A 20401-nucleotide genomic window follows, 5' to 3' on the forward strand; every position below is an offset into this window, starting at 1 on the left:
CCTGCTGCCCAAAAATTTACAAATTACTTAGATGAAAAAGTAGGTGGATGGTTAGTTAGTTTGCAGATGATTCAGAAGTTTGGAGATTGATGTTGAGGACAGTGTAGGAGAATATATATCAGTTACAGAAAAATGACAGGTAGAGTTTAATCTGAAAAAGTGTGAGGAATTCCAGTTTGAGAAGTCAAATATAAGGGGAATGTAAACAGTAAATGGCAGGTTTCTTAAAAGCATTGATATGCAATCTGGGGGTCCAGGTCCATAGCTTATTAAAATTGATCATACAAATAGATAGAAGGTAAAGGAGGTGTATGGAATACTTGACTTCATTAAGTATAAGACCATGTAATGCATGTCGAAAGAACCAAAGACTTGTTGATCCAAACCAAGGCATTTATTAACTAAAAGACTGGAGCATATCACAAGTAGGTCGACCAGTCCAGAATGACCTGGTCTGGCTAGAAGCAATCCTTTAAGACCTGCCAGTAGGTGTGGCTACACTCTCAGCCAATCACAGTCATCCTACTCTCCCATCTGTACATATGTACATATACACATTGGTGATAGAATCTATACTATCACAGACCATAAGACATAGGAGCAGAAATAGCCCATTGAAGTTGCCATGCCATTTAATCATGAGCTGATCCATTTTCCCACAGCCCCTTTGCCTGGCCTTCTCCCCATAACCTTTCATGTCCTGGCATATCAATCTCTACCTTAAGTACACCCAATTACCTGACCTCCACAACTGCAACAAATTTTACAGTTTTACCACCCTCTGACTGAAGAAATTCTTATGCATTTCTTCAATCCTGAAGTAGTGCCCTCTTGTCCTATTAGACTCTCCCCCAAACAAGTACATAAAAGTAAGTCATATTGCCAATATATATAATTTTGATTAGACCGTGCTTGGAATACTGTGTGCAATTCTGGACAGACTAATACATGAAGGTTGTGGGCTTTTTGAAGGGTACAGAAGAGGTTTACCAGGATGTTACCTGGTTTAAAGGATATAAGCTTTGCGGAGAGATTGGACAAACTTGGATTGTTTTCCCTTGAGCATTGGGCAGCTGAGTGGAGACCTGATAAAGAGTTAGAAAATCATGTGAGGTATTGATGGGTGAACAGTCAGAATAATTTTCCCAGGGTAACCGTGTCACACTCTGGAGGACATGAGTTTAAATCAAGGGGGAGGAAGTTTAAGGGTAATATGTGGAGCAAATAATTTACCTAGAGAGTGATGGGTCCAGGAATGAGCTGCCAGGGGTAATGGTGAAACCAGAACCAATGGTAGCATTTAAGAAGCTGCTCGATAGACACATGAATATGAAGGGATAGAGGAGAATCTTGATAAAGTGTAAGCCACAGAATTTTAGTTGGATTGGCTATCCTGATTTCTGCACAGATTATGATAGCACCAAAGGGCATTTTCTGTACTGTCCTGTTCTATGCCTATTTGTGTTAAAGAAACAGTAAACTCATATATAGAAAATAGATCAGTTTGTATTGATTTAAACTTTTTCCTATTGGAAATATATAAATTAATTTAACACTATATCTGAGATTCAAGTAGTAATGCAAATTAAAGGCTTTATGGACTGTGCTACCTAGTAATTCAATCATCATCTGATTCTGAGACTCACTAAATGTGTTTCTAGAATTGGCTGCTCTTATGATTCTGGATTGTGCTGAGCACCCATTTTAAAATCATTTCTACACATGATAAACCTGCAATCGAAAGCATATCTAAACTGCAATTCCAGAGTGTGCTAAATCTGCATTTCAGGGATTTGCTGAATCTGATTCAGGGCCAATTTAAAACTGTACTCCAGAGCAAGCGAAACCATCAATTCTGTGATGCATTAAATTAGTGATTCATAAATATTATAAATTGAAGATACTTAAAAGTTGTGATATTATTAATGTGCTGCAGCCACAGGTCTGGAATTTAAAAACCCAGAAAATGTTGGAAACACTTGTTGTCAGATAGCAGCTGTGGATAAAGTAACATTTAGGTATTTATTATTCTCTGCTCTACAGTTCTGTAAAAAAAATTGCAATTTTCTCATCTGTAATTTTGGAATATTTTAAATTGAGGATCAATGCTAACAGTTGATAATTATTGTATGAGGAAAGACAGGATTTTGTTGCCCCTGTTATGATAAATACGAAGGTACAATTGCAATTAATGGAAATAATCTTTTAGAATGTTGCTTAGATTACTTTTTTCACGTTCTCATCTTTTCCTCTTCATGGTTTCATTGCTCTACATAGACTTGCAAGCTATGCTTTTTTTAACTAGAGGGCACTCTTGTAAAATTCCTGGAGTCCGTTTTGTTAAACTCTAGTTCAAAGATCAGTCTTTAACTTTGCTAAAAGTATGCATACAAATTTGATACCCCTTTATTACCTAAAATATTAAATCCATAGTGACTAGAGTGTGTGCCACCTCTAAAATGCATTTTTGTTAATTACCTAGTTTACATCCCAAAGTTGCAAAATCTGGATTCTACACGGACTGTGGCATCAAGCAGATGGGAACACTTGTAGCACAGTTTCGTGACCTAACCTCACATATTGCTGACTTGGGTATATTATTGCTTCTCATCACCCTTTAGGCCATTTCATGTCAGGCTTCCCCTGGAGGCCAGCTACAAGAGAGGATCTAAAACTTAAAACATCTTTCAGACAGCAGCCCTAAAAGATTGCTCCATCATCCCATTCATATCGAGAAGCACTTCGGAGCACCCTCTGGAGCCTATGGACGCTGGGTGACCTGTGCCATAGTGTCACTTGTCATAAAAACACAGATACACATCAGAGCAATGGCTGTCTTCCCTACCCATAATCCGCCACGCCGCTGGTTGCCAGAACAGTTCCAGCGGCATGGCGGATTATAGGTAGGGAAGATGGCCATTGCTCTGCCGCATTTTAAGCCACAGATAGCAGCCCTGAAGGCTGAAGCGGCCTGGTGAGGCTTTCACAGCCTACACCGGCTGCCCTCGACACCTTCTGCTCAACCCCGCTGATGGCCCCCACTGCTCCAATGGCTCCTGCCTGCTGCCCCTGCCTTGAGGAGGTCATAGAGGGAGAGGTGTGAATGGGGAGATGGGTCGCGGGCTGACTGCATTATCAGCCTGTCCCTAACCAGCCGCTTGGAGCAGCTGTACATTCAAGTCAGGCGGCGGAGGGCAATGCTCCTTTAATTATCCTTCCCTGAGAAAGGTTGGAATCGGCGCCTCGGAGCCGGCCACAGCCAATTCAGAAAGGTATGTCTTTAGGCGTAAGGGCAAAGAACCTCCACCTTTACAGACGCATGTTTTCCCAGGTTGAAAGTGCCTTTTGATTTAAATTGTGGAACTTTACAACCTGATTGTGGGAGAACTTTTTACCAGAAGAACTATAGTGGTTCAGTAATTGGACTCACTGAACTTTCTTAGAGCTAATAGGATGTGCAATAAATGCTTGGAAGGGTCTTTGTCACTGGTAGTGTTGCATTATCAAAGCAGTACAGTAAAATCCTTGGTATCTGGTGACTACAGGGATGGTAGATGCCAGATAAGCAAGTTTTCCATTTGCTTGTGACTCACTTTTACAATGTTAACTAATACACCTGCATTAATAATAAATACCCACACTCCTGTTCGGCTCCGAATCATGGGTCCTCTACCGGCATCACCTACGGCTCCTAGAATGCTTCACCAGCGTTGTCTCCGCTCCATCCTCAACATTCATTGGAGCGACTTCATCTCCAAAATCGAAGTACTCGAGATGGCAGAGGCCGACAGCATCGAATCCACGCTGCTGAAGATCCAACTGCGCTGGGTAGGTCACGTCTCCAGAATGGAGGACCATCACCTTCCCAAGATCGTGTTATATGGCGAGCTCTCCACTGGCCACCATGACAGAGGTGCACCAAAGAAGAGGTGCAAGGACTGCCTAAAGAAATCTCTTGGTGCCTGCCACATTGACCACCGCCAGTGGGCTGATATCGCCTCCAACCGTGCATCTTGGCACCTCACAGTTCGGCGGGCAGCAACCTCCTTTGAAGAAGACCGCAGAGCTCACTTCACTGACAAAAGACAAAGGAGGAAAAACCCAACACTCAACCCCAACCAACCAATTTTCCCTTGCAACCGTGTCTGCCTGTCCCGCATCGGACTTGTCAGCCACAAACGAGCCTGCAGCTGACATGGACATTACCCCTCCATAAATCTTCGTCCGCGAAGCCAAGCCAAAGAAAGAAAGAAAGAATAATAAATAGTTTAAAATACAAAAATACTATACTGTACTTACACTGAACAAACTTCACTTGCATTTTACTTTAATTCAATCACATTTTTTGAAAACATTTAGCCATCGCTGCATCTGTAGGTTCCTCCCAATCCAAGGAGTCACCTTAAAGACTAACAATAACATCATAATTAACCCACTCCTCCAAGTTTACAGATAAAGCCTTACTGATATATTTAATAATATACTAATAAAGACTTTTACTAAGCAGCGATGAGACAATTCAAGAGAGTTACTCCAACGGTGAGTGACATTAAACAACTCTTCATCTTTGACGACTCCATTTTATTCAAACACAACTTTATTCAAACAGCTGCTATGAACAAGGCACGGCCAAGGCACTCTACTGGCTGAATAAATGCTCCCATCTTCATCAAACATTTATATGTTACATCAGAGAGTATTTATTTTTATGATTTTAAATGTTAAATTTGTATTTATTTTTATCTATTTATTTATTATGCTTGAATTAAGGATAATTGAAGTTGGAGGCATTCTTTACAAGGTCAAGAATTGGAGTGGAACTTCTTAATAGAAATTACTATTTCTTTAAAAATGACGACATACTACTCATCAACTAGTGGCACAGTATGTTGCAAACAATCTCTTTAAAAGCTACTGGATCAAACAAGGAAATTTTCTCTCCTATTGGTGTCACCTCTGCCATTCAAGGCCACTCTTGATTGAAGTGTGCATGTCAACAAGAGGAGTATCAAATATGTATTGCATGTTAAATGATGCCATTGCTGCATGCCCAGAAATTTAAATTCACAAGGATGCCCCTAATATGGATGAATGCAGTATAGCTTTGCAATATGCACTACTCAAGCACTGAAGTGCCAATCCCATTAAAACTTCAAATTAGTTTCATAAGCCATCATAAACATTTAGCATGTAACAATATTTTAGAACTCCCTGAATTTTTTTTCATAATATTGTGTGGTCTCTGAAGATTGTATGTAAGATGGCATTTCTGAATGTAACATTTCCTCATTATTGTACGAGGAATATAGAGGTTCATCTTGCCAGCATTTTAGCTTATTTGAGTTATAATAGTTGGAAAATTTGTCAATTAACACCAGTCAGTTTGTAAGTTTTATAAGATTTATGATAAATGGTTTTAAAATTGTGAGCGGAGCTCACAATTTGTCGAGGTAAATTGCTTCCCCATCAGTGGCCTCTTGAGGGCACTAGTAAGTTGTAAATGGAGGAAACACTCAGAAATGATATCAAGGATGTAGAGAGCCGACCTGCTTATTCAATGCAAATTTAGTTAGATCAAAACTTAATTGCATTGAAATTTGGAGCAACACAAATATTGGGCAAATCTAATTAATCGAGTTTAGTAGAAATAAATACGGAGTGAGGGAATTGCATTTGGCCAACTTGCTTCAGATGCCTGCAGAATAGAGATAAAACAATCTAATTGTTCTTGAATGATTGCAGAGATTTTTATTTCAGTGACTCCATTTTTATGAGCAGTCTAGAAAATAGTTGTTCTTGGGATTACAGTGTGTGTTTGTGTGTAGCTCTGAGGAGGTGGGTTTAGTAAGGAGAGGAGGATGAAAGTTATTGAAACGGCAAAGAAAAGGTTGAGAGGATGGTGACGATGGGTTCAGTAGGCTCCTGGAGGAAATAAAGAAATCGAATATTGGAGAATGGTAAAAAAGCTGAAGTCCTGTATGCATGGAGGGCACATGAGCCCAAAGGGATGCACTCCTGGCAAAATAGGTTTTTCTTGAGAGTGGAGTGAATGGAATAGGGGAGGGTGTTGGATGGGCTACCAGTGCCAGGCTGGGAGTGAGTGTGGACAGTTGAGTATGTAGAATGGAGTTTGAGGCTTTTGGATATGGCAAGCTTGAAGAAAAAATGGATCAAGCAAGTTTGTGAAGGCAAAAGGTTTAAGTCAACATTTTGACGTTAGACTCTCCTTCAGGACAAAGCACAGGATAACTATGTGAAGAGCAAATATAAGGATGGATAACTCCTGAGGGCCTGGTAAGATATTCCCTTGGACCTTGATGGAGGCTAGTGCAGAAATTGGAGGGGCTCTGGCAGAAATATTTAAAATATCCTTAGCAATGGATGTGGCACCAGAGGATTGGAGGGTAGCTCATGCTGTTCTGTTGTTTAAAAAAAGGCTCCAAAAGTAACCCTGGAAATTATAGGCCAATAAGCCTGATGTCAGTAGAAGGTAAATTATTGGAAGGTGTTCTGAAAGTTTGGATCTACAAGTATTTGGATAGCCAGGGACTGAATAGGGATAGTAAACATGACTTTGTGCATGGTAGGTCATGTTTAACCAATCTTAGAGTTTTTCAAGGAGGTTATCAGGAAAGATGATGAAGGAAAGGCTATGAATGTTGACTATATGGACTTTAGTAAGACCGATGACAAGGTCCCACATGGGACATTAGTTAGGAAGGTTCAGGTGCTCGGTATTCATGGTGAAGTGGGATCGGTAAGTGTTCTTTTAAATCTTGACTTGAGACTGTTAGAACAAGCTGTGAGTGAGAAGCAAATTCCAACCAGATAATTTGGCAACAGGATCGGTAAGTGTTCTTTTGAATCTTGACTTGAAACTGTTAGAACAAGCTGCGAATGAGAAGCAAATTCCAACCAGATAATTTGGCAACAGGATCGGTAAGTGTTCTTTTGAATCTCTCTATTGGCCAATTAGTTTTAGCCAATAAAAAGAGGGAAACACAAGCGAAACGGCCAGTGAGGAGCAGCTAGTGAGCGAGTAGCTCAAGGTAGGAGTGGAACTTTGAGGATTTGGCTTGAGAGGTTTTGGCTCGAAGAGGCTGAAGAGAAGGTGCAGGAGTTGAGGTGAAGGCACCAGAGTTGAGGCAAATAAGGACATGTTTTTTCTAACTTTTTGTGTCCTATTTCATAGATAGTGGGAATGGCAGCCAGAACAGGAACATGCTCCTCTTGCACGATGTAGATTGTTAGGGAAGCCAACAGCACCCCTGACGACTTCATCTATGAGAAGTGCATCTAGCAAACTGAGTTAGGGAACTGGAGCCGGAGTTGGATGAACTCTGGATCACTTGAGAGGCAGAGGGAGTGATAGATGAGAGTTAATGGAACACTGTCATACATACAAGGTAGGAGGAAGATAGATGGGTGACATTCAGGAGAGGGAAAGGGAACCGAAAGTCAGTGCAGGAAACCCCTGTGGCCATTCCCTTCAAATACACTTATACCATTTTGGATACTGTTGTACCAGGCTCAAGCCCCAGTGGTCAGGTCTCTGGCACAGAGTTTGGCCTTGTGGCTAAGAGGGAAGGGAGAAGAGGCGAGTTGTAGTGAGAGGGGATTACATGGTTAGGGGGACATATAAGAGGTTATGTAAAAGAGATCGAGTATCCCAGATGGTACATTGCCTCGCTGGTTCCAGGGTGCAAAATATCTCAGATCAAGTTCATGGCATTCTCAGGAGAGAGCTAGATGTAATTGTCCATCAAGGGACCACTGACATAGATAGGAAGTGTGAGGAGAGCCAGCAGTTAGGCACCAGGTTGAAGGACAGGACCTCCAGAGTTGTGATATCAGGATTTATACCCATGCCCAGTGGCAGATTAACTACCATCTGGGCTCCTCGGCTGAGTTTTAGTAAGGCCTCCCCATGGTCAGCGTCATGGGGAAGGGGCATTCACAGGCCATGCCCCAATTGTTAGGTCTGCTTTGTTCATGAATGAGTGAGACAAACACCAGGCTGAGTCGAAATCAGGGTTCTTTGTTCTTTATTACCGGATTGTAACACTTGCGACTAACGATGTTAGCCGGAGAATGCATTCTGCCGTTATCAGCAAAATGGTGATTCTTTATACCCTTGGATACATGCTTAGAACATCATCATATCATTACTTGTCCAATGACTAAAACTGTTGCTATCCTTTCCCTGCTAGCTTCCTGCCTCTCAATCCATCAATGTCTCTCTTAAACTGTTGCTATCCTTTCCCTGCTAGCTTCCTGCCTCTCAATCCATCAATGTCTCTCTTATCTTGTAAGTACAAGGATGCATTCTGTTACTCCTTAGTACTGGGTGACTCCTTCTCCGGTCCCATCTCATGATGTTTTACCTAACAGGAGTACAAGGACACCTCCCCTTCTTGTTACTGCCCTGTACAGGGTAACTCCCTACACATTCCCATCTCATGATGTTTTACCTTACACAACGCACGCGCACACACACACACACACACACACACACACACACACACACACACACACACACACACACACACACACACACACACACACACGTGTGCCACAGCTTGTTGGCTGATTTAGTAGAATGTTTCCAGACCTTGTAAACTTAATGACAAATCAGTGTGCTGTGATGGTAAATTTAATTTTGGAAGAAAATTGTGGGGGGGGGGGAATGACTTAAGTCGTTTTAGTTCCAATGCTTGTATGTTTTAAATGGAAGATTTAAATTTAAGCTTATACCCACTCTCAACATAAGATGATTTTGTGCGGATATGGGTCATGACAGTTTCAATCTTTAAAGCTGTTCTATGCTTTACCTCTCTTTTGTGTTAGTATTGCAATTTCACTGTTCATTTTGGAGAGAATGGGTGAATTAATTCTAAATGCACACTCCCTGCTCTCCTCCCCTCATCCTCACTCTCTCGTTGATGCCATTGTTCTCCGTGGATGCTGACCGAGCCACGAGGCCCCTCCAACTTTTTAGAGGCAGCTGGACTGCCTGTGTTCCCTCTCCCTGCCTGCTCATCAGCCACTCACCTTGATCCATGGCTTGTTGGTCACTCTGCTTGGATCCACCATGACAAGCCAAGAATCTCTGATCCCAGTCAACACGCCCCCCCACCCCCCCCAGCACAAAGGATCCTCAACTCAAACCATGCCACAGGGAAGACTCTTTGACCCACTATCTTCATGCTGTCTGAAGACCAATTTCTGCACTGTAAGGTCTTCCATTTCATTTCAAGAGTTTATCTAACTCAGTGGTTCTCAACATTTGTCCACTCACATGCTACCTTAAACAATCCCCTTACTAAACATAGAGCATCTGTGACATCCAATGCCATAGAATCAGTGCTCAGTGATTAGAAAGGGATTATTTAAGGTGGGATGTGAGTGGAAAAATAACGGTTGAGTACCTCTGATCTAAATACATGTGACACAGAAAGATCCTGCCTTGACCAGAAGCCAATAATGGAGCACCTTCCAACATAGTTCTCTTATCCACACTGCTTACACTGTCAACGTCCCATGTGGCAATAGGCCACTGTGGAGAAGGGTGCATGGGGGGGGAGGGGTTGGGCTGGTAGTGGGGTGCCTTTTTGGTGGTAGTCTTCTTTGGCTTGGCTTCGCGGACGAAGATTTATGGAGGGGGTAAAAAGTCCACGTCAGCTGCAGGCTCGTTTGTGGCTGACCAGTCCGATGCGGGACAGGCAGACACGATTGCAGCGGTTGCAAGGGAAAATTGGTTGGTTGGGGTTGGGTGTTGGGTTTTTCCTCCTTTGCCTTTTGTCAGTGAGGTGGGCTCTGCGGTCTTCTTCAAAGGAGGCTGCTGCCCGCCAAACTGTGAGGCGCCAAGATGCACGGTTTGAGGCGTTATCAGCCCACTGGCGGTGGTCAATGTGGCAGGCACCAAGAGATTTCTTTAGGCAGTCCTTGTACCTTTTCTTTGGTGCACCTCTGTCACGGTGGCCAGTGGAGAGCTCGCCATATAATACGATCTTGGGAAGGCGATGGTCCTCCATTCTGGAGACGTGACCCATCCAGCGCAGCTGGATCTTCAGCAGCGTGGACTCGATGCTGTCGACCTCTGCCATCTCGAGTACCTCGACGTTAGGGGTGTGAGCGCTCCAATGGATGTTGAGGATGGAGCGGAGACAACGCTGGTGGAAGCGTTCTAGGAGCCGTAGGTGGTGCCGGTAGATGACCCATGATTCGGAGTGGGGTGCCTTTTTGGTGGTAGTAGTTTGTAAATATATGCATGATGAGCCGAGCTCTGCAGCAGGAGGTAGACGCCGCAGACCTCAGGATCAGACTTGCACGTGCTTTTTGCAAATGCTTGGCATTTGCATTGATTGAGCAACTAGAGAAGTACGACTACACTAATATGTATAATGTTGTTCTTAGTACTAGTGCATAATATGCATAATAAAATATCATGAAGGCAAGTTATATGAATCAATTATAACAGACTTTTTATTCGATATGATAGAATCATTAAACCATAATACTACTAAAACACATAAAACAGGCAATGATAGAACCATTAAACTATAGAATGAACACTACAGCACAGAAAAGCCATTATAGAACCATAGATAGAACCTTTAAACCAAAGAACAAACACTACAGCTAACAGCACAGAAAGGCCATGATAGACCATAGAACCATTAGGGCAGCAAAAGCACAGGGAGACCAGCGGTGGTCAGTGGATGTTGTACAACAACAGGCCACACACAATTTGACTTGAAATACCCTGACTTTCAACCATGCAGCGACCATTGCAATATGCAAACTCTGGGTACAATACAATTTCCAGAAACTGTTCTGTCATTCATAATTTAAACAACATGAATAAAGTAATTAAAGTGATTACTTACTCTGCTCCCATGGCTGGCAGTCTGGCAGAGAATCCAATTGAATTAGTTGTCCCTGTCTTTTTCATGAGTGACTCTGGCGCTGTATGCATGATGAGCCAAGCTCTGCAGCAGGAGGCAGGCGCTATAGACCTCAGGTTCAGACATGTGCACGCTTTTGACAGGTAGCATTGGGACTGGCGGAGCCCAAGACCCCACTGCTGATTGGGTGAATGTGGCTTCCATGACCACGAGGCGCGAGCCTTGAATGAGCAACTAGAAAAGTGCGATTACACTAAGATGTATAATAATGTTGTACTTAGTACTGCATTACATGACATGCATAATAAAATAACATGAAGTCAAGTTATAGGAATTATAATAATTTTTTTAGTCCATATTATTCATCACAGCTCAGTCACATCATGCTGTTTCTTTGCTGCCCCGATTATTTAGATGGTGTTGAGGTGTTCACTTGATTGTTGGAAAAGCGAGTGGCTTGTTGTTGGGGTGGTGGGGGGGGGGAGGCATCGGGCTTAGGAGCCTGGGCACTCCTGACAAGCACAACACATGACCCATGTCAGCAGCAGGCACTGAACTGCTTAATTAACCTATCCCAGAAGTGGCATTGGTAATTCGGAGCCTCAGCTGCTGGCCCAGATTGTGTCATGCTCATCAGGAGTCCCTCCCAATCCTCCACCTTCTCAACCACCAAACTATTAGAATTTTAACGTCTCTCCATCCAAATTGCACGTTAAAAATCTAATAGTTGGATGGTGGGAGGAATTGAGAAAGGTGAAGGATTGGGGAGTGGGTGCTCGACTGTTGGTGGGGGTTGAGTTTTTAAAGCAGCTCACCCAGAACACCCGGAGCCTGAGTTGAGGCAGCCAGCAAGTTAAGTTTCATAATTAGTGGCACTCTTGTTGAGGCATGATGCCGCTGGGCTGGATCACTGGATGATATTGACAGTCCACCTCTCTGTGACCTCAGTGAGGTGGCCTCTCAATCAATCACAGCGGTGCCCACCAGAGTGCCACTAATTACTTAAGTGTCTGCCTCAGGGCACATTCTGGGGCAAGGCAAGCTGCTTTTCAACCTGGCTCCCCAGCCCAACCATCCTTGATTCCTCCACCTTCCCACCAAACTATTAGATTTTTAACATCAAATTTGGTCACAGTCTGACCAATTGGATGCTAAAAATCTAATAGGTTGGTAGGAAGGTGGAGGATCATCCATTCACAATCATCGCACACACGGGACAAGTCACACGCCACAATTCCACAAAAAACACAAATCTTCATCACAATGCCACTCACCTGCTGGCTCCCAGAAACCGCTGTGCGCATGTCACCCTAGCAACAGCATGATGCCAACTCTGGCCATATCTACACGACCACCGGGTTCTCCCGCGCAGACGCAGTAAGTAGAGACCAAGTGGCAAGCGCCTACCCATAACTGAGTAGGTGCTGAAGCCTAGGGGCTGTCAGAGGGCAGCAGTGATCATCAAAGACCCACACCACCTAGCACACGCTCTGTTCTCGCTGCTGCCATCGGGAAAGAGGTATAGGTGCCACATGGCTCGCACCACCAGGTACAGGAATAGCTATTACACTTCCACCATCAGACTCCTCAACTACAAACTCCATCAGAAACTCATTTAAGGACTCTTACTTGTGCACTTTAATTATTTTCTTTTGTTCTCTCTGCATTGCATAATCATTTGTTTACATTCGTTAACTGTTTATAGTTCTTTTACTTGTTTACCTGTTTATGCTGTGTACAGTTTATTTTTTGCCCTACCAATCAGTGGTAATTCTGTTGTGCCCACAGGAAAAAGGAATCTCAGGGTTGTATGTGATGTCATGTATGTACACTGACAATAAATCTGAAGTCTGAGAAGGGAGGGAAGGTACATCAGCAATCAGGGAGGAGGGATGGCTAAGTGAATAGAGAGGGAAGGGGTGGAGAGCTGAGGAAAAAAAGAAAATGGGAGGGGAAGAGAGGGAGAATGGAGAGTAGATCAACAGAAACCAGAGGTCAATGTTAATGCCATCCAGCTGGAGAGTGCCGAGATAGAAAATCAGGTTTTGTTTCTCCAATTTACGGGTGTCCTTGGTGAGGCCATGAGCAAACATGTGAGTATGGGAGTGGGACACAGAATTGAAATGGTTGGCCAGTGGGAGATCCCTTTTATTGATGCAGATAGAGCGAAGGTGCTCAGCGAAGTGATCTCCTAGACCAGGGGTGTCAAACTCAAATTCACGGAGGGCCAAAATTAAAAACTTGGACTAAGTCGAGGGCCGAACTAAATATTTATTGAAAATTTTCAACAACATCTGCATGTTTTCTCTTCTTTCAACATATGTAATGTTAAACTTTTTCTTATTAAAATAAATGTTTAATAATAGTTTTGGATAAACTCTTTCCAGAAGCATTAACAAATGAGAAATACAATATTCAATAAATAATATTTCTCTATAGAGGATTTGTCAAATGTTGCTAGTGTGCTGTCAAATAGTAAAATCTGAGGGCTATTGAGAAAGTGGGAGAATAGCATGATTCCTGAAACAATCAAATGGGTGACTGATTGTGGGCATGAACTCTAGCAGGGTTATTTGCCATGCCCTTTTTCCATTGGTACAGATATCCTTTGATTTACACACTTTTCAAGTTTTATGCCTAATGAGCTTGTATCCAGGTGCAGGCCCATTTTTAACCAGGAATATATTTATCACTGTGACATGAAACTATTGGAAGATCGTTTTATCCTGAGATTAAAGTTCATAATACTTACTCAGGCCTGTGTGTGGGAGGGCGGGGTTTGTGGGCGATCGGGTTGGACAACGACAGTGCGGGGGCATCGGCTCTCGCTGCAGGGCGGCATCTCGGCGGATCAGCGGCCCCGTCACTGTGAGTCGCGGGTCGGCCTGCGGCAGGGAGGGGGAGTGGGCAACGGTCCTGGCGAGGTCAGGCCCCCCGAGTTTCTCCCGGACCCCCCTTGACCTGCTGAGTTTCTCACGGATCCCCCTTTGACCTGCTGAGTTTCTCCCAGACCCCTCTTGACCTGCTGAGTTTCTCCCGGACCCCCCTTGACTTGCTGAGTTTCTCCCAGACCTCCCTTGACCTGCTGAGTTTCTCCCAGATCCCCCTTTGACCTGCTGAGTTTCTCCCGGACCCCCCTTGACCTGCTGAGTTTCTCCTGGACCTCCCTTGACCTGCTGAGTTTCTCCCGGACCCCTCCCCCTTGACCTGCTGAGTTTCTCTCGTACCCCCCCTTTGACCTGCTGAGTTTCTCCCGGACCCCCTTTTCTTTCCGTGCCGGTGTCCCAGGACCTTACCAGGGCAGTCTCCGCGCTCAGGACCGCGCTAGGATCCCGGTCAGCGGTGGAGGAGCAGGTGAGCGCGGCTAATCCCAATCCAGCCCACGCCACTCCCGAGATTGGCGGGGGGTTTTACCCTACCTGCCCGACCAGCCTCGCTCTCCACATGTACTCCGGGCACCCGCCGCTGGTCCGTTGGGAAGGCGCAGGGCGGCTGGCGGCTGGCGCCCCCATCACCAGGCGGGGAGCCCCAATCTTCCCTCCGGCGTCCCAACTCCATCTGCAGCTCCAAGAAACTCTGTGCCACTGGAGTTCCGGGCGCTGAGAAGCGGCCTTGGCTTCCCCTGACATCGGCCAGGCCGCGCTGTGGTGGGGGGGTGGGTGGGGGGACATGACAGCGTGTTTATAAAACCACCCACCACTACTTTTCAAGGACCAGGATTTTTCTCTCTCTCTCTCACCCTGGGACACAGTGGTTACTGTGCATGCGCTATACTGGCGCGGCGGCCAGCGGGCCACCTCTAATACATTTTTGATATGATCTTGCGGGCCAAATATAATTATATCGCAGGCCAAATTTGGCCTGCGGGCCAGAGTTTGACATGTGTGTCCTAGACTGTACCCATTACTTCCGATGTAGAGAAGGCTACAAAGGGAGCACCAGGTGCAGGAGATTACTCCTGCAGATATACATCTGAAGTGTTGCATCACTTGAAAGGCCTAATTGGAACTTGAACTATGATGAAGGAGGAGGTGTGCGTGGAAGTGTGGCACTTCCTGCAGCCACAAGGCAAGGTGCTTGTTGGGGGAGGGGCAGCGATTGGTGGGATGGATGTGTGAACAAGGGAGTCGTGGAGGGAGCAGTCCCTATGGAAGATGGAAAGGAGGGGAAGATTACATTGTAAGTGCCGTAAATTACAGAGGATAATGTGTAGGATGCGGAAACTGGTGGGGTGGTAGGTAAGGACATGGGAAATTCTGTGTTTGTTGTGTCTGGGGGCAGAGGGGGTCAGGACAGATGAGCAGGAAATGGAGGAGATGCAAGTGAGGGCTGAGTTGATGGGGGTGGAGGGGAAGCTTCTTTCATGTTTGTGGAAGAAGGCAGATATTTCAGATGATCTGAACTGGAAAACCTCATCTTGGGAACAGATGCGAAGGAGAACGAAAAATTTGCGAGAAGGGAATAGAATCCTTGCAGGGAACTGTGTGAGGAAGTGTAGTCCAGGTAGTTGTGGGAGTTTGTGGGTTTGTCATTTATGTCAATGAAAACCTATCTCCCAAGATGGAAACAGAGAGATCCAGGAAGGGGAGAGTGTTGTCGGAAATTAACCAGGTGAGTTTGAGATCCGGTTGGAAGTTTGCAGCAAAGTGAATTAAATTGACGAGTTCATCTTAAGGTAGCCTGATGTAGTCCTCAATATAACAGAGGAAGAGTTGAGGGGCCTTGCCTCTGTATGCTTGCAGCATGGATTGGAGGAACAACACCTGATTTTCCATGTGGGTATTCTCTAGCCAGGTAGCATTAACCAACTTTTCCAGTTTCTGTTAACCTACTTTGCATTCTTCCTACCTTTCCCTTTGATTTATTTCCCACAGATCCCCACCCCTTTCCCTCCCTATTTTCCTTTCCATACTTCCTGCTCCTGCTTGCTGCTGTCCTCCCCTCCCTCCCTTCTCCACCTATCACCTCCTGCCTTTGGAACTGTGCTCCTCCCCCCACCTTACCTTTTCATTTGGGCGGATGCCTACATTTTTCCATACCTTTATGAAGAGCTCAAGCCCAAAATGTTAGTTATGTATCTTTGCAATATTAAAGTACACTGTTTGACCTGCTGTATTTGAATATAACATTGGCATGTGATGGACCCAATGAGATAATTCATATTTGACATGAAACTTGACTTAGTAATGAAACTCATGTGACCAGCACAAATCAATTCAGTGGATACAGTAGCAGTTTTGACAGCTAAGGTTGCATTTGATTTTTGTGATCATCTGCCCCCAACTGGGCAATGCTGGTAAAGCAGTTTGATTCACATAAATTTTCAATTTATCAAACCACTTTAAGATTGTATTTTTAGTTCTAGTCACGTTACTAAAGGTAAAGATGAGTAAAGATTCCTGAGGATGTTGCTGAAACTTGAGGGCTTGTATTATAAAGAGAGGCTGGACAGGACACAGCTGTTTTTTTCTGGAATTAAGAAGGCATGATATAAAGTTATGATAGGCATAAATAGGGTTGATAGCTAGTGTCAGCTTCCCTTGGTCAAGGTGTCTAAAACTGGAGGACAAAGTTTCAATGCGAGAGGGAAAAGATTTAAAGGGGACCCGAGGATCTTAAGTTATAAGAAGAGCCTGGATAGGCTAGGACTGCCAGAAGTCAAAACATAGAAATGCTGGAGGAACACAGCGTCTTTACGAAGTAAAGATGTTACTGATGTTTGGAGCTCTTCCTCTAGGTATGAATAAAACACCCCCCCCCCCCACACACACACACACACACACACACACACACACACACACACACACACACACACACACACACACACACACACACACACACACACACACACACACACACACAAACAAACAAAACTGGGACTGCTTCCCATGAAATTAAAAAAATCTGATGAGGTAACCTGTTAGAGGTTAATAAAATCAAGTAGAGAGTCCATTTTTTTCCCCCAGGGTAGGGACATCTAAAAGTTGAGGGCACAGTTATGCCCATTCCTTTCAAACAACTGGATGGTCTACACAGCTCACTTGTCTCCAAATGATTTATATTGGTGTTTGTGTTTACAACCTCTAAGATTCCTTGGGTCATTGTTACATGTGTCAGACAGCCCTCTGAGGCACTCCTTGAAATGTATTTATTTGACCAAACCAATAGTCACCTGACCTAATATCTCAAAATGCAGCAAAATATCATATTCTATCGGATAACCTTCTTATGAAGTGCTGTGGAATAATTTTTACCACACTAAGGCACGATATAGATGCGGCAAAAGACTGTATGAAGTTTATTTTCCACACCAAGAGTGTGTTTGAAAAGGGCTTGGTCGAAGTTGTGGTTGGCCCTGAACTTGCTAAAAAAGTGGGAATTCTCCCACATCTCTCAAATAGTATTTTCTTTCATTTGATAAAACTGAAGGGACAGGTTAATATGCTGCTGCCTTTGTGGGTTCTGCAGAAATACATCTGCAGTCTCTTGTATTAACAAAAGATGGATCTTGCATTTACAAAGCACTAACCATCTCAGGGCATTCATAAAGCTTTTAACAGCGAATGTCGTTGGGGACAGATGTGCTGAAATTAGTCAAGTTGCCAAACGTTCCACCAAGTAAATGGATCAAACCATTGGATTGAAGGGATCACTGCCACTGGTGATAAATATCTTATTTTGGTGAAAAATACTCAAGTTTATATGTGGTGCATTTGCAAGTCTTTGCAAACACAAGAAACAAAGCATCTTATTTTCCACAAAACAAGCTCCTACAGCCTGCTTTGTATTGATGTGTCAATCACTTACTATCAGTATTGTTTATTGTGGATAAATATTGGTCTACTCAATAAGGATACCTCACTTGCTCTTCATTTAAAAAGTGGTAAGGCTCCTATATTATAAATTTGATCTTGTGGTTTTGTCTTATATAAGCAAAGGGCTCTGTTGATTCCAAGGTACAATAGCTTATTTTGGGATGTCTAACGAGCTGGAGATTTGTTTTAAAGGTTGAATGATTTAGTTCTGCTTCAAGAACTAATTACTGTGAACTGACTCCGTATATAAAAGTAAAAGATAAAAATTTCTGTTTATTTTTATTAAGTGATGACATTGTTTAATGGGTTTAATGTATCTTATAGATTGAACTTTAAATAAATGGGAAGGGGGGTGAAGGAGGGAAGGGAGGGGGGAAAAGGGGGAGAAAATGACACTGTATATATTCAAGAGAAAAAATGTCTGTATGTATTTTGGTCAGTATGGTTTATAGTGTGAAAAATAAAATTAAAAAAAAATTAAAAAAAAGAACTAATTACTGTGAACTAAAATACAAATTACACTTTAAATAATATTTTAATACTGAATATATGCGGAGGTAATGGGTAGACTGACTCAGAATGTGAATGGAACACAGGGCTGGAACTGGCAGCTGGCTTTATATCTCCTGTGAATTTTACTGCCATTGCCTATAATGGAAATAAGACAGAGAAAAATGGAAAGTAATCTGCAAATTCTATCTCACCTATTTTACAGTATCACATAATTTTAAAATCTACTCAAATGGCATTGCAAATATAAAAAGAGAGGCAATATGGACTGTAACCAACTACTTTTAACTGCTGTTCTGGACAACTATAAGACATTCACAATCGACAATGTTTGTGTCTCAAGGAAGATTATGAAAGGAACAAGAACATATCATTCAGCTCATTGCTGTTTATGAGTTGCCATATCCTACTTACAACTGTATGCAGCAGAGAATCAGACTACTGTTCTGAGCTGGTTGATGCTGATGTTTATGCTCCACACAGTCCACTTTAGAACATAAAACAACCTCATAGGAACAGGTACTTTGGCCCACAATGTCTGTCAAACAAGATCAAGATTCAATTTATTGTCATTGTAATAAGACATTGTTATATTTCTTAAAATTGCTCTTGCCTAGAGTAAGGCAGACAGATTCGCCATCGGCAGAAATTGCCTGAAGCGCCTCTTACAGACAGAGAAAGAGAAGCAAAGGAATGTTCCCTCAGAGTCACAGAGTTTCCATAGATTCACATCCAGCACTTCCACAGCCTCTGTAGCCACACAGAGTCCAGTCCAAACCATTAGCAATCCGAGCTCCAGATTCGAACCTCCGACACGGTCAGGAACCCCTCAGCACCTTCGGCATCCCATCGCATCTGGTTCCGATACCTGGTATCCCTTCAGCTACTTTCGAGCCAGTCTCCAGCAGTCCGCAGCCTGACGCAAATCTCCCGACAGCAGACTCCAGCGGCCCCCAGCTTCCGTGGGTTCCTCACTTCGAGTCGCCAGCAGCCCGCCGCATGGGTGGGTCTTTCAGCTATAGAGTCATGATGCCTAATTAACTTTAAGCTGCTTGCATCTGATACATATCCTTCTATTCCATGCATACTCATTTGTCTATCTGGAGGCCTCTAAATGCTGCTATCATAGCTGCTACCACCCCACTACCCATGACAGCCTATTCCAATCACTCACAGTCTGTATTCTCATCTGTACCCTCTTCAAAGCCTCCACATCATTCTTGAATTGAGGAGAACAGAATTGCACACTGTACGCAAGTGTACCCAAAAGTTTGTATAGCTGCAAGATGGCTCCTTACTCATATGATCAATGATGGCAAAAAAATTCATACACCTGCTTAACCACCCTATTTTTATTTTTGCATGGCCACTCTCATGGAGCTGTGGAATTCCACCCACAGATCCCACTTTTTCTTCATCTTCATCTTACTTTTTCAGCATATGGTGTTAATGGCATGTATTGTAGTTATGGTGCAAAGTAGCTGCCAAATTCAGAGGTTGATGAGGTGCAGCTTGAGGTCAAAATATATAGGATGATTTTCTATACTCAGTCCTTGCTGATTTGCTCTCTGGCTCACCATATTCCAGAAGTCATTCCCAACCCTTTTTTTTCCCCATAGGCTTTTAGCCACATCAAGAAGATGTAAAATGTTTCCAAAGGAACGTATGCATCACCCATCTCTTCTGGGTTTGAGCATCTTCATTCGACTGCCTCAACCATCTCCATATTGGTCTCCCCTATAAACTTCACAAGTCCTTCACTATCCAACTTTAGCATTTTAAAATGTTAATTCACTGTTAAAAAGGAGCAAATATGAATCAACAAATTGTTCTTTTTACCTTTTAAATGTTTTAATAATTTTTGATTGTCTGTTAATGCCTTCAGAATATTTTAAGACATATTTATTGGGGGTGGGAGGATGGTTGCATAGATAGCCACACATTTTGTGATTCACGTGTAGCCCTTGCTGTTGGATAATGAGGATTGACTTTTTTTTGTTGGGTCATTGTTTATCTCACACAAATAATATTGTGTACTCAGCCTCTCACTTAAGTTTAAGAACTTGCTTAATTTACACATTATTCACCAGAAATTTATTGTTCATTAGTTACAACCAAAATTTTTTAATCAGTATGATCATTAAATGCAATGCTTGTCATTCTGAGCTA

The 20401-nt window shown here is 43.3% G+C and overlaps 2 long non-coding RNA genes across 5 annotated transcripts in view; one reads left to right on the plus strand and one right to left on the minus strand.

The window, feature by feature from the left end:
* LOC138741124 (uncharacterized) overlaps nucleotides 1–20401 on the plus strand; it is an 85029-nt gene that overhangs the window by 16859 nt on the left and 47769 nt on the right. The gene's annotated exons all lie outside the window — the stretch shown is intronic.
* Nucleotides 1–20401, minus strand: part of LOC138741123 (uncharacterized) — a 53223-nt gene that overhangs the window by 7891 nt on the left and 24931 nt on the right. Inside the window, exon 3 of the long non-coding RNA XR_011343341.1 lies at nucleotides 10890–11141. This is a non-coding gene — a long non-coding RNA (uncharacterized lncRNA). The remainder of the gene's footprint in view (nucleotides 1–10889; nucleotides 11142–20401) is intronic.

Source organism: Narcine bancroftii, chromosome 8 (genome assembly GCF_036971445.1).
Source record: "Narcine bancroftii isolate sNarBan1 chromosome 8, sNarBan1.hap1, whole genome shotgun sequence".
Taxonomy (NCBI): Eukaryota; Metazoa; Chordata; class Chondrichthyes; order Torpediniformes; family Narcinidae; genus Narcine; species Narcine bancroftii.